General features: G+C 29.8%; 1 long non-coding RNA gene across 2 annotated transcripts; it reads right to left on the reverse strand.

The window, feature by feature from the left end:
- Positions 1–4,778: 4,778 nt before the first annotated feature.
- LOC107460369 (uncharacterized) lies at positions 4,779–11,759 on the reverse strand. Of its 2 annotated transcripts, XR_008001961.1 has the most exons (6): positions 11,322–11,759; positions 8,618–10,817; positions 8,258–8,367; positions 5,445–5,654; positions 5,281–5,363; positions 4,779–5,065 (listed from the first exon to the last, which is right to left on the reverse strand). It is a non-coding gene; the product is annotated as an uncharacterized LOC107460369 (long non-coding RNA). The 2 variants fall into 2 exon arrangements; XR_008001960.1 differs by having other exon boundaries at positions 8,258–10,817.
- Between the last annotated feature and the right edge of the window lie 779 nt (positions 11,760–12,538).

A 12,538-nucleotide genomic window follows, 5' to 3' on the forward strand; every position in this document is an offset into this window, starting at 1 on the left:
AGTGAGCTATAGTTTACATATACATTCGAAATTTTAAAAAATTAATGTTTATAAATATTATAAAAATTATTTTCACTTATTAATTTTTATATTAAAGGTTTTTTTTAATAATTAAATATCTTTGATAGTCTTTTACTGTATTTTTTTTAAATTCAATCTTACAAAATTTTTGAATGCAGTGATAAAAATGGACAAAAACTCTAACTTCAGTCATACATTAGAGAAATAAAAATTTTGAATAGTTATACTTTGAACATGTATTGATGTCATTAAAATATAATATAGAGGATGCTAACAAATAAAAATCATAATTATAGAAACTAAAAACAAACCTATTACCTTTTTTTTAAAAGAGTATAATATTATAACTATTAATAAAATCTCATATTTTTAATTTTCTTTTTTATTTTTATTTTTTTATATATATTAATCTTTTTTGTAAGAAAAATATATTTTTAAGTTATTTTTTATTTATTTCTTTCTTTTAAACCTATTTTTTTCTATTTTTCTATTATATTTAAGAGACAAATATATTTTTAGAGTATTGATAAAATGGTCTCTGTAGATTGGTATCTATCATAGACCAACAAAAAATTATCGCATCCTACAACCAGGGACGGTTCTATGTACAATGGAGTGGGGGCAAGCGCCCCCACTACGATTTGAAATTTTTTTGAGCACTATATGATAATAATATTTATTTGCCCCCATTAGATTATTAAATTTGACCCCACAATAATTTTTTACTCAACTTTTGGTACTTAATCATTAATTTAAAAACTTTATATTAAAAATTCGTTAGAATGATTAATTCTCAAATTTAAACGAAATTAATGTTCTTTTTTAAAAATCAACTCAAAAACATATTATTTATCTTTTTTTAAATTAGTTTTAATTTTTGCATAGCAACAATTGAAAGAACTTTTTAAACTATAAATATCAATAAGAGTCAACTTCTAATTGCGTTGGGAAGTGAATTTCTAAATAATTATTTAGTAATATATATAAAAAAGTCGACTTCTAATTGCGTTGGAAAGTGAATTTCTAAATAATTATTTAGTAATGTATATAAAAAGAGAAAAATTTTGATGGTAGTGTTAAGAGAAAAATTATTTAATTTTTTAAAATATAAAACCTAAAACAATAGAATTTTAAATTATATATTATTATTTAAATTACTATTTTAGTATTGAAATTTATATATTAGATATTTTGAAGGCTAATCATATTTTACAATAATAAAATATAATCATATTAATAATTATGTTATATGTACATAAAAAATAATTATTTGTATAAAATATATATTAAAATATAAAATACATATTAAAAATAAGTTAAATAATATATATATTTATATATGTATACATAAAAATAACTATCTGTATAAAATATATATTAAATATAAAATATACATTAAAAATAAATTAAATAATATATGTATTTATACACATATATATAATGGTTAATAGATAATTTAATATTTAATTTTTTATATACACATATTATTTTTATTATAAAAATTATTATGATGTTATATAAATTTTGCCCCCACTATCAAAATTTTCTGGATCCGTCACTGCCTACAACCACACTGATCTTTTTAGAGTGTGGATCTTATCCAATGTGATGACAGTGCGGATCATATAATATTCGCCATTGTTTTCATCAGCGTTTATGTTAGGTAGTGTTTGGAAGAGCAACAGAGACTGAGAGATTGAGATTGAGAGACAGAGACTGAGAAACTGAACTTGAGAGATAGAGACTGAAATAAGTCTCAGTATTGTATTTGGTGTAAAGTGGAAGACAGGGACTAAAATAAGAATGAAGCTCTAATTTAATTTGTATACAGAGTAAACTTGAAATTAATTAATTGAAATTATGATATTTTAGGTGTAAAATGTTATTAAAATTTCAATCTTCGTCCCACTAAATTTCAGTCTCCTATTCCCACTTTTTGGAGGTACTTCTGAAATTTTGGGAACAGATACTAAAATTTTAGTACTAGTTTCTGAACCAACAAATATGATACTGACTCTCAGTCTCCCAGTCTTCGTCCTAGATACTGAAATTTTTGTTTTTCCCTTTTTTTTACTTTGACTATCTTTTATGTCATAAAAAAGATCTTAATTTTCTTTCAGTACCATACAAAATTCACATTAATATATAAATTCAAATTAAAGTTCAAAATCTGCCATCAATATCGTCACTTTAACTTATCAAACTGTTAACGAAGTAAGTTCGAGTTGGCTATCGTTCTTCCTTGACTTAGTTATAAATATATAAACAAATCAAATTCATGATGTCACTATATTAATACAATAATAGTTTATCATTATTGTATTTTAATATTTGATTAAATTCACATTAATTGCTATTATTTTATTTTAAACTTGATCCTGAATAAATTTATTTTTATTAGCTATTGTTACAAAAATAATTCTAATGAATATACTTTAATTAAGTGAATTAAGTTATTAAACATAATTTTTAGATTGAATTTTAAAAATAGAATAATATTTTAAATTTTATTCATGCATCAAAATCTCGTGATTAATGTAATTTACATAGTTATACCAATATTTTGTTTTCTAATGTGTTAGATATGATATGATTTTATTCTTAGTTCTTCAGTATTGCATTAATCAATAATTTTTTTAATCTTAAAAAATTTATACTTACATTAAAATAAAATTTTTTACTTGTAGTCGGATATTGGTCATTTTTATAAAGAAAAGTTATATATATCTTACATTTCATATATAGTTAAAATTGATGATATCATTAGAAAAAGAAAAAAAATTGACATAAAAACTATGTGATTTCATTCTTAAAGATTAGCCATCATTCAAAGAAAAAGAAGTAATTAAGGATCTCAATTAATAATCCATGATTTAAGTAAAACAACACAAAATTGATAGAGGCCTGCTACACATACAAGTCTTTTTGGCTTACAAGTCTTACAAATTGGTACAATCCCAACAAAAACATGCATTACACTCCCACATTCAAGAGTAAATAAACGCACGTTATTCAACCACTTCTTGTTTCCAAAGCGCGCTATTCACCATGCATTATAAACGACTCTTCTTCTTTCTCCATGAAAACGAGTTTCTTGCCAAATTTGAAGATAATGGAACTTCAGAAATACATCCAAACGATTACAGAAATACACTCAAACGATTACAGAAATACACCCAAATGGTTACAGGAATTTACCCAAACAGTTATAGAAATATACTCAAAGGATTACAGAAATACACCCAAAGAATTACAAAAATTACACCCAAAGAATTTAAGAAATACACCCAAAATTTGTTGAAGTACACCTTATGCATAATTCAGAACTCTTTCTCTTTCTCCTTCTCATCTTCTACTGCTTCTTCTTCTTCAAAAACTATTTCAGAGCTTGATGTCAAAAAATAATGGAAATCGAGAATAACAAAGAAAAAAAATAGAGAGAAAAGTACGTAAATGAAGAAGAAGAAAGAGAAGGCAAGAAACGAAAGAAATGAAGAAGAAGAAAAAGAAGAAGAAGAAGAAGAAGAAGAAGAAGGTGCAATGAAAACGTGCAGTAACGGTTGAAGAAGGAGAAAGAGAAGGCAAGAAACGAAAAAAAGAAGAAGAAGAAGAAGAAGAAGAAGAAGAAGAAGAACGTGCAGCAAGAAGAAGAAGAAGGTGCAGTAAAAACGTGCAGTAATGGTTGAGGAAGGAGAAAGAGAAGGCAAGAAACGAAAGAAAAGAAGAAGAAGAAGAGGAAGAGAAAGAAGAACGTGCGCAAGAAGAAGAAGAAGGTGCACTTGTAAAGACTTGTATAAAAAACGCTTGTATGTAGAGAACTTCTCTTTTATATATACACTAGCAAAATCAGATCACTAGTACATTAGATAAGAAAAAGATTCTTACATTAAAGATGATTGATTTTTTTTGTGAAAAGGTTTGATTGGTTTAAATTATTAAACTAAAATATTTTTCGTATAAAATTTTAAATTTAAAGATATTATAACTAGTCAAACTGATCCAATTGAATTTAGCAAAGTCACGTGAAATCATCTCCTATGAATTCATAAAATTTAATTATCTTATGTAATATTAAGTTACTCTGAATATATACTAATCAATGCTATGTCTATAGCCTTCTTGTCTTTTCCATCAACCTCATGGATCCCATTTTTTTCTCCCTCACTTGCATCCCCTCTTCAAGTTGCAATTGGATTTTGCTAGCTGTGCTATGCACATAATTGAATTGAAACATAGTTATACAATATTTTGGACAATGTATAATAAATATATAGATTTGAATTATCTTAAAGGGCCTATTATTATCAGTGTTAAATTCAAACGTATGCTTGCAATTGTTTGTCATTGGGATTTGGGAAATCAAAGTGCAAAGGACGGCTTATTTGATTTAGGCATCGCCGCTTTGCCTTTCTTCTTTTCTCCAGCTCTCTCCAACTCATAACACTTTCATCACTATCTTATGCTACTCTTGGCTTTGCCATTAAAATGGTGCAAAAATTGTGTGACAAAAAGACATCTTGTCAAAAAAGTAAAATAAAATATAGATAAGTAATTAAAAAAAAGAATATTAAAAAGTTTAAATAAAATAATCAAGATATCTCCAAATATAAATAAACTTAATATAATTCATGATAAGGTGAGATAAAGTGAAATATAATTTTTTTTCTCTTGTAGTCATCCAATTAGGAACAAATTTATTATTATTATCCACAAAAGTTTCACTAGTTTTAGAAAGTGCTAAGGTCAATCGCAAAAGAAGGCAAATCATGCACATAATAATGTTAATATGATCATAGGTATAACACAATTTAATTAGACAGAATCACAGAGATATTCGTGAACATTGAACAAGGGGATATGACACCAAATTAAATGAAGAAATAAATAAGAAACTAACATTTGTTAACGTAATAATCTAGCTATTTGAAGACTTGTTTTTGCAAAAGGAATTTAGAGAAAGTTGTTTTGTAAGAGAGACTATGTTATCTTCTTTAGTACCACTTGATTGTATTCCTATTTTTTTCTCTCCTGCTTTGGCAGTATTCTGCTGAAAATTAACAGACAATTTATTACAAAAGTTCAAGTAAATTTACCCAAAAGAAGTTGCTATAGCATACAAATCAGGAACTAATAACTAATGTAGCAACATAGTATTACAAAATTACACATGTGATTAACTTTAAATACTGCAATTCACAACTAATGCTTCAATTGCAAAGGTGAATGAGAATCATTCCATTCAACAAAAATGAAACTTACTTGGTAACTGTCATACCCATATCCTTCCGGTCTTCGAATTGTACGCTTAGGCTTGCTTCGATATTGTTCTGATCCTCCAATAGCTGATAAGATTGTACATAAAAGTTAGAATGTAAAATAAAAAGGCACTCTTTTTCACTTTTAAAAGCTAATACCAAAACTACCTGAATTTTTTATTAGGTTAGCAAAGTAAAAAATTGGTTTATGTTTTTCATAAGAAGCTAGAATAAACCATCAAACTCCCCCTTGGATCTTTTATCTGAACAAAGTAATTTCTCTCGGTTCTCATAGAAGTCAAAATCATTTAGTAGAGATGTCTTGACAGAATAGTTTTTGAAGATATTCAGCATCTCCAGGCCCTGCTTTAATCCAATCTGCAAACCATGTAAGCACATGTTTAAGGAAGTTGCAGTTTAACAAAGGATCTTAATAGTTTTTTCACATGGTTATGTTGCAACAAACACTTTCCTGCTAATCACACACAAGCAGCAATCTGTCTCCTAAACACTGAAAACTAAGAATTACCTCTTGTGTGTCCCTAGTGTAAGTAATGTCCTTATTCTCGTTTTTAACGATGATATGAATGTGACAAATTTGACACAACTAAAAAATATATTAATACAGACAGATTTATAGATAGATTTAGTCTTTATTACAGATGGATTTTTTGTTACCGACGAAATTATTGACGGATTTTGTCCCTCTGTAAAAGCCCCGTCGGAAATTATTTATCGACGGATTTTTTTCCGTCGGAAAATTACCGACGAATTTTTACCAGTTACCGACGGATTTTTCCTCTGTAAATTCTCCCTCCATTTTCCGAAGGCGACGAACTTTCCGACAGATTTTCAGACGGATTTTTCGTCTGTAATTACAGACAGACTTTCAGACGGATTTTTCATTTGTAATTACAGACGGATTTTCTGACAAATTTTCTGTTTGTAATTTGAACTTTGGAAAATCTTCTCACACTCTGATTACAGACAGAAAATCTGTCTATAAATCCGTCTGTAAGGTAAAATAGAATTTTTTTATTTTTCTAATTACAAAATAAACTTATTTTCATAAAAAATAAATATAAATTTAATACAAAATTTTATCTAATTTGTATTCGAATATTTATAATATTATCAAACTAAAAGAAAAGTACTATAAACAAGCAAGTCAATATAATTCAAAACATAAACAAAATGTATTGATTATCAAGTATAATTCCTAGTATATTGTTCAACCATACTAAAACTATCAGCTATAGTTTTCAGTGTCATCTTCGTCCTCATCATCATCATAGCCCTCATCCGAAGACATTGAGGGTGGCGGCAGTGGCGGTGGTAATGGAATTGCACTAGAACTACTTGACACTCTAACCTTCTTATAATGTCTTCTAATAATCAACTACTGTGCAATGAGAGAGAGAGAGAGACCTCTTCAAAACTTCAACACAGAAAGAAACTGCTGTTTGTAAACAATGCAGAATTCAAAAATAGCAAGGACCCTGACCCAAGTTCAGCTTTCAACAGTATATCTTTTAGTGGGTTAATAATAGTTCCATACTTTATCTATGAGAAGAGCAAAAGGTACAACACAGTATACCAAGAATTATCGAACAAAAACAAATATTGATTTTACTTTGTGCATTAATTAAAAAAATTATCACTTTTTGAAAGAAAGTAATGTCGCCTACACACTTGAATTCAGATATTAAACTAAGTAGTGTTACCTGTTATTTATCTGCATATAATTTAGTGTTTTTGGCAAATTAAAGTTTTTAAGAGTGAGAATGACGCGACAAACCCTCATAGTGGTGTCTTTGTGGGTCAATGATTCAATTAAGTTTGTTTGAAAACTGAAAAAGTGACAAACAAGAGACAAGAAAAAGCTAATAAAAAAATTTCTAACCCTTTAATTTTTAAAAGAAAATTGGAGATAGTAGTTAACAAAAGATTAGATGTTGCAACATTTATATATATAGTATATGAAGTATCTCACAAAGACCGGAACCTAATAATAAGCTAAGGAGATAGCTTCAAACGAGTTAGTAAATGTACACCAAAAATATTGAATTGAGTTTAATGTGATTGTGATGTTAAACAGACATATATGTATGTATGTATGTTTAATGATTTGTGATTAATTTTCATTAACTTAATTTCATTCTTCGTAGTGAAAGCATATATATGAATAACACAGCACATTGATAGTAGAAATAAAATGAAGAGGTGGGTGTGGTAGGTCAAAGGTTGGTCACATGATGTCACTATCCCATATTTGTTAATAACAGACAAAGATGCACATTTTCATTGAAAAATAATAATAATAAATAACTAAAAAAATAAGTAAGCCATGAATTTAGAAAATGCTATTAGCATATATGGAAGTTTATCACTTTGATATAAGAAACTAAAGGAAGGGATTTGCTACTAAAATATTAGCATACAAAGTATCCAGGCAAAATTTTCTGGTTCATGCCTTGTTCACTTTTAAGAATTACTCCTCAACACCATTTCCTAAGTGCAGATCAAACTGGAAAATAAGCTCTATATTTCAGAATGCATATGTTTAATGGTTATTTCCAGATTCAATTGGATGAATGTAATTATTGGACAACAAAGAAAAGGTAAAGGGGATATCCTAGAAAGCGGCCACTCTGATATGATACTAGGGAGTTTTTATTTTTTATTTTTTATTTTTATCTTAAAGTGAGTTCTTATACTCAACAACGACAACAACAAAGCCTTAGGGGTCAGCTGAGTTCTTATACTGAATGGGGGAAAAATCAAAGACATCTAAACCAATGAAAGCAAAGCATTTTTGTTGAGTTTTCCTTTTCAAGATTCAATGAAAATTGTTACTAACAGAAGTCAGAATACCTAGTTGTATGCCCTTAGAACAAATGACAAACCAACCATTCAACATGAGGATGGATGATAGTGATAGAACTAGTAATGCTATTCAAGGATAGGTAAAGAAAGCATACCTTAACAGAGACAATACCATTAGAGTATCCTCGTCCAGATTTTTGTTCAATGACGTCTCAGATCCCAAATCAAACCACAGCAGGTTCTATATCGGTAGAACCAAACAAGCCTAGAAACCAGAAGTTGTTGGTTTTAGGCAAGGCTAGGTGAGAACGTTTTCTTGGTCAAGTGTTTAATGAAAAAATGGCCATATCAAGAAGCATTTGCAGAGCACTAAATTAACTGCCAATATATTTAGAACAGGACCATGCAAGAAACAAATGAAGAATTGCTTTGAATGTAAAGCGAATGTTGCACATTGATACAACCAATTAACGTGCATCCACATTCTAATAACAAAAACACAAAAAACTTGGTACCTTATCTTCAATCTTCGAAACTGCTTACTGGTGTCACTGCCTAGCAGAACTGCTCAGGTAGATAATTTATTTGTTTTATTTTCTTTTCTAAATTATTTCTCAATCTTGTATGGTTGCATAAGCTGAGCATGGAAAATGTTAAAAGTTGAAGTCATTTTTTTGAGTTCTTACTTCTTAATAACACATAAAAATATTAACTACTCTTAAAAAAAAAAAAAAAACATATTAGATTTTCTGGATGCTTTATTAATTAATTGCACACTTCCTCAATTTCTCCAAAATTAAAAACAAGCACAGTAGAGGTAAAGACTAAAGACACTGACTCTGTTGGACTCTCAACCTTGATCAATAAAAGAAAACAGATTAAATATGTCAAATAATTTTAAATTTCATTATAGTGTGGTCTTGGGGATTTGTATACTAGGATTTGGATAATGGATGGGACCATATTTACATTTCAGTACTCATGATCAATGGCACATTATAGTAATAAATCTCCATACACTCCAGGCAAGGATTTACCTTTTACAAGTGATTAAAATGTATTATCTTCATATAAAAGTAAATTCTTATATGACTGCTACCTGAAAAATTTATGTCTTTTAAAGTAAATATCACATGATATAATCAAGAAAAGCATATATCTTGTTATTGACCACTTATACCTACATGACAGGACTAAGGATAAGGGATTTCTACTTTTTCAGGTTTACAAGTTAAGACGGATTTTGAGAATATAAAGCATTCTGCATCCATGGAAGAACTTTAAGCCCAGTAAAATAGACGTAGGTGTGGATTGTTGGTAATTGAAGTTGATGAAGAAGATGAAGTGCCTTCCAAAGTTACCACAGCTACAGCTTCTATGATACCTAAAGCTGTCACAACAAATGGATCTTTGATGTATGAAGCATGCAACGTATTGATTATTGAAAGATGGTGCTGCGGTCCTAGTTATATTGATTAACAAATAAAAGTACCACGAGAAGTTTTCTACTTGTGATATACTAACAAAATTGACCCAGCTCGACAGCTCACACAATGAACAATTAAAAAACTTGGAGGAAAAAAAACAGCATCAAAAGAAATCGAGAGTGGAATAGATCATAAATCACAGCACAGCTACTCGAAATTAAAGATCCAAATAAACAAATAAAGAAAAAAAGAGAAGAGCTTGTGGCAATTAATAGTGATTCACAGTGAACTCAAGTCAGCTTTGGACATAGCCTCCAAACCCTAGAAAAGATAGATTACTTGATTATTCCCATTAAAAAAAATTTAAGCACCAGAAAGCAACTAACTAAATCAAATTCTGCAGGAACAAATTCTAACAGAAGAAATCAAAGAAATAAACCAAAAGGTTGATAAGGAAATAAGAAAAAATGAAAGGAAGCAGAGATGAAATCACAAAATTAGAAATGAAATCACAAAATCAAAGGCAAAAACGGCGAGGAGCAGAGAATCAAAAATGATGCACGGCGAGGAGGGGAGGAACCCTTCGTGACGGTGACGCCACGAGCTCAACTCAAAACTTGGTGCGACGGCGAGGAGAGGAGAAACAATGCGAAGAGGGTCGAGTAGAGCTTCCCCAGATGACAAAGGCACCCACGGTCTGTCCCCGGCGCGGCGACAGCACCTTCTACCGGAGGAGAAGCGTTCGATGACAACTTTGAAGAGGAAGGGATGAGGGTGAAAATGAGTTCATAGGTCAGGAGGAGAATGGAGCTCGATAAGGGTGGTGATAAAATCAGGGTTAACTTAATATTTCCGACGGAAAATTTTAAATTACAGACGAATTTATTCGTCTGTAATAATTTAATAAAACGCCAGCGTTTTGTCTATTTAATTATAGACGAATTTTCCGTCTGTAACCATTTCCCACAAAAAAATTAATTTTACTGACAGAATTATCGACAGATTCTGTTTTCTGTCTATAATTTATGCTAATTTATTTTTTTTATTTTTCGATAAAAAATTCCTCTGAAATTCAATCTGTATTTCTGTAGGATAAAATTCATCAAAAATATCTGTCTGTAATAACTAATTTTCTAGTAGTGTGAGCATTGGGAACATCCTTTATTATAAGCCACCAAATTGGGAAGAATCCATTGAATTTGTAAAGTTTTCAAAATTTCGTGTCTTTGTTGAAGTCCATTGGTCCAAGCATCTCAGCTACTCCAACAAACTGCCGGCTAGCATTCACCTAATTTAACAACACATAAATACATATCCAATCTAAAAATATTCATGAATAAATATGTAAGTATATGAACTCCAAATTCGACAATATATGTTAGAGTAAAGAAAGATGGTCTTACGTCACAAGAATTTTAAACAGACAATCCAAGAATATGGACATCTACAATTATTGGACATAAAACCAAAAGAAAAATATGCTCATCATCCTAAATCACTACCACCCATCCACTATCCCCAACCCTTTTCTTTCCACCCAACAATTCAGCATCAGCAACAACCATAAAATAAATTTAATAGAAATTTTAAATTAAACAATAATTCAGCAATCATCAATCGCAATTTCAGATTCAAAATCAGCAACATAAATAAAAAAAACAGAAAGAAAAAATGATGTTGATGTTCTTCAAAAATTAAAAAAACATAAAAAAAGGAAGAATGAAATCCTTGCCAACGATAGTAGAGACAGAGCAGATGTACAGCAATGATGGGGGAGCAATGAAACCCTTACCCAACAACGACAGAATGGTTGAAACTCTAGCGATGGCGGCGCAGCAAAACATAGTGTGACAGGAGAGGAACCGGAGCCCAGGCCCCGCGACGGCGAAGAGAAAGTCCGCAGATGCATAGAGAAGATGAGGGGAGCAGTAGAGGATTGGTCTAACAGCGACGGAACGGCTGAACCCAGCGACGGCGGCACGACGAACCCCCAACAGAGAGAGAGAGAGAGATGAAGAACGACAAGCCCGTCTTAGCAAGTCCTACAGCCACAACGCAACGGCGGCGGCCATCCTCTGTCACCTCCCTCTTCTTCCTTTCCTTTTCTTTCTTCTCCCTCTTTTGTTCCTTTTCTTCATTTTGGTTTTTCTGTTTTAGGTGGAAAGGGATGGGGTAACCGCGCCCCGGGGGGAGGGGCTAGGACTTTTTTGGGGTCATTGAGGGATTGATGAGATATTTAGATTGGGCTTGGCTTGGCTTAGGCTTGGGTTAGTAAAGGTTTAAGGTTAGATTATTTTTTCAAGGACTTAATTGTCAATTTTAAATTTTTATAGATTTAAATGTCTGTAAAATAAAAAGTTAGGGATATATTTGTCATTTTAATAAAAAATTTAAATATAATTTGGTTTAAATTGTGTAAACCGATCGGATCGAATTAGATTTGATAATTATAATAAATCGATTTTATTCTAATTTATTCAAAATATTTTATTGACCGGTTTAATAATTCGTCCAATAACAATATGACACATAAAGTCTTTAAAAAAAGACATTTCTAATATCTTTATTAGAGTGGTCGCCATAAAATAATTTAGAGCTTAAATATAAATTTGAAGTATAATTTTTTAAAAAAAAATAGTTATAGTTTAAAATTTAAATAATTATTATATATATTATAATTATTATTTAAGGAGTATTATTGCATTTTTTTTCAAATTGCATTAGTAGTATCAGCGAGTAAGATAAGTGTTTTCTATTTATATTTAGCTAAAATGGTTTTATGATGAAAACATATCACATAAGAAGTAAGAACACACCATAGTTAAATATTTGATTGAAATCTCGCTTATTGAAGTTTTATATTATTGTGTTTTTTTTTTCATTACTCATTATAAAAAAATTCTTAGGCATTGTAAGAGCAAAATGAGTATTGTTACTCTATGTGACTATGTCATTTCTGTTTTGATATATTAATCCTTTTTATTATGAAGAGTGTTAGGAGTAGTAGAA

The sequence above is a fragment of the Arachis duranensis genome, chromosome 8 (assembly GCF_000817695.3).
Source record: "Arachis duranensis cultivar V14167 chromosome 8, aradu.V14167.gnm2.J7QH, whole genome shotgun sequence".
In the NCBI taxonomy this organism is placed as follows: domain Eukaryota; kingdom Viridiplantae; phylum Streptophyta; class Magnoliopsida; order Fabales; family Fabaceae; genus Arachis; species Arachis duranensis.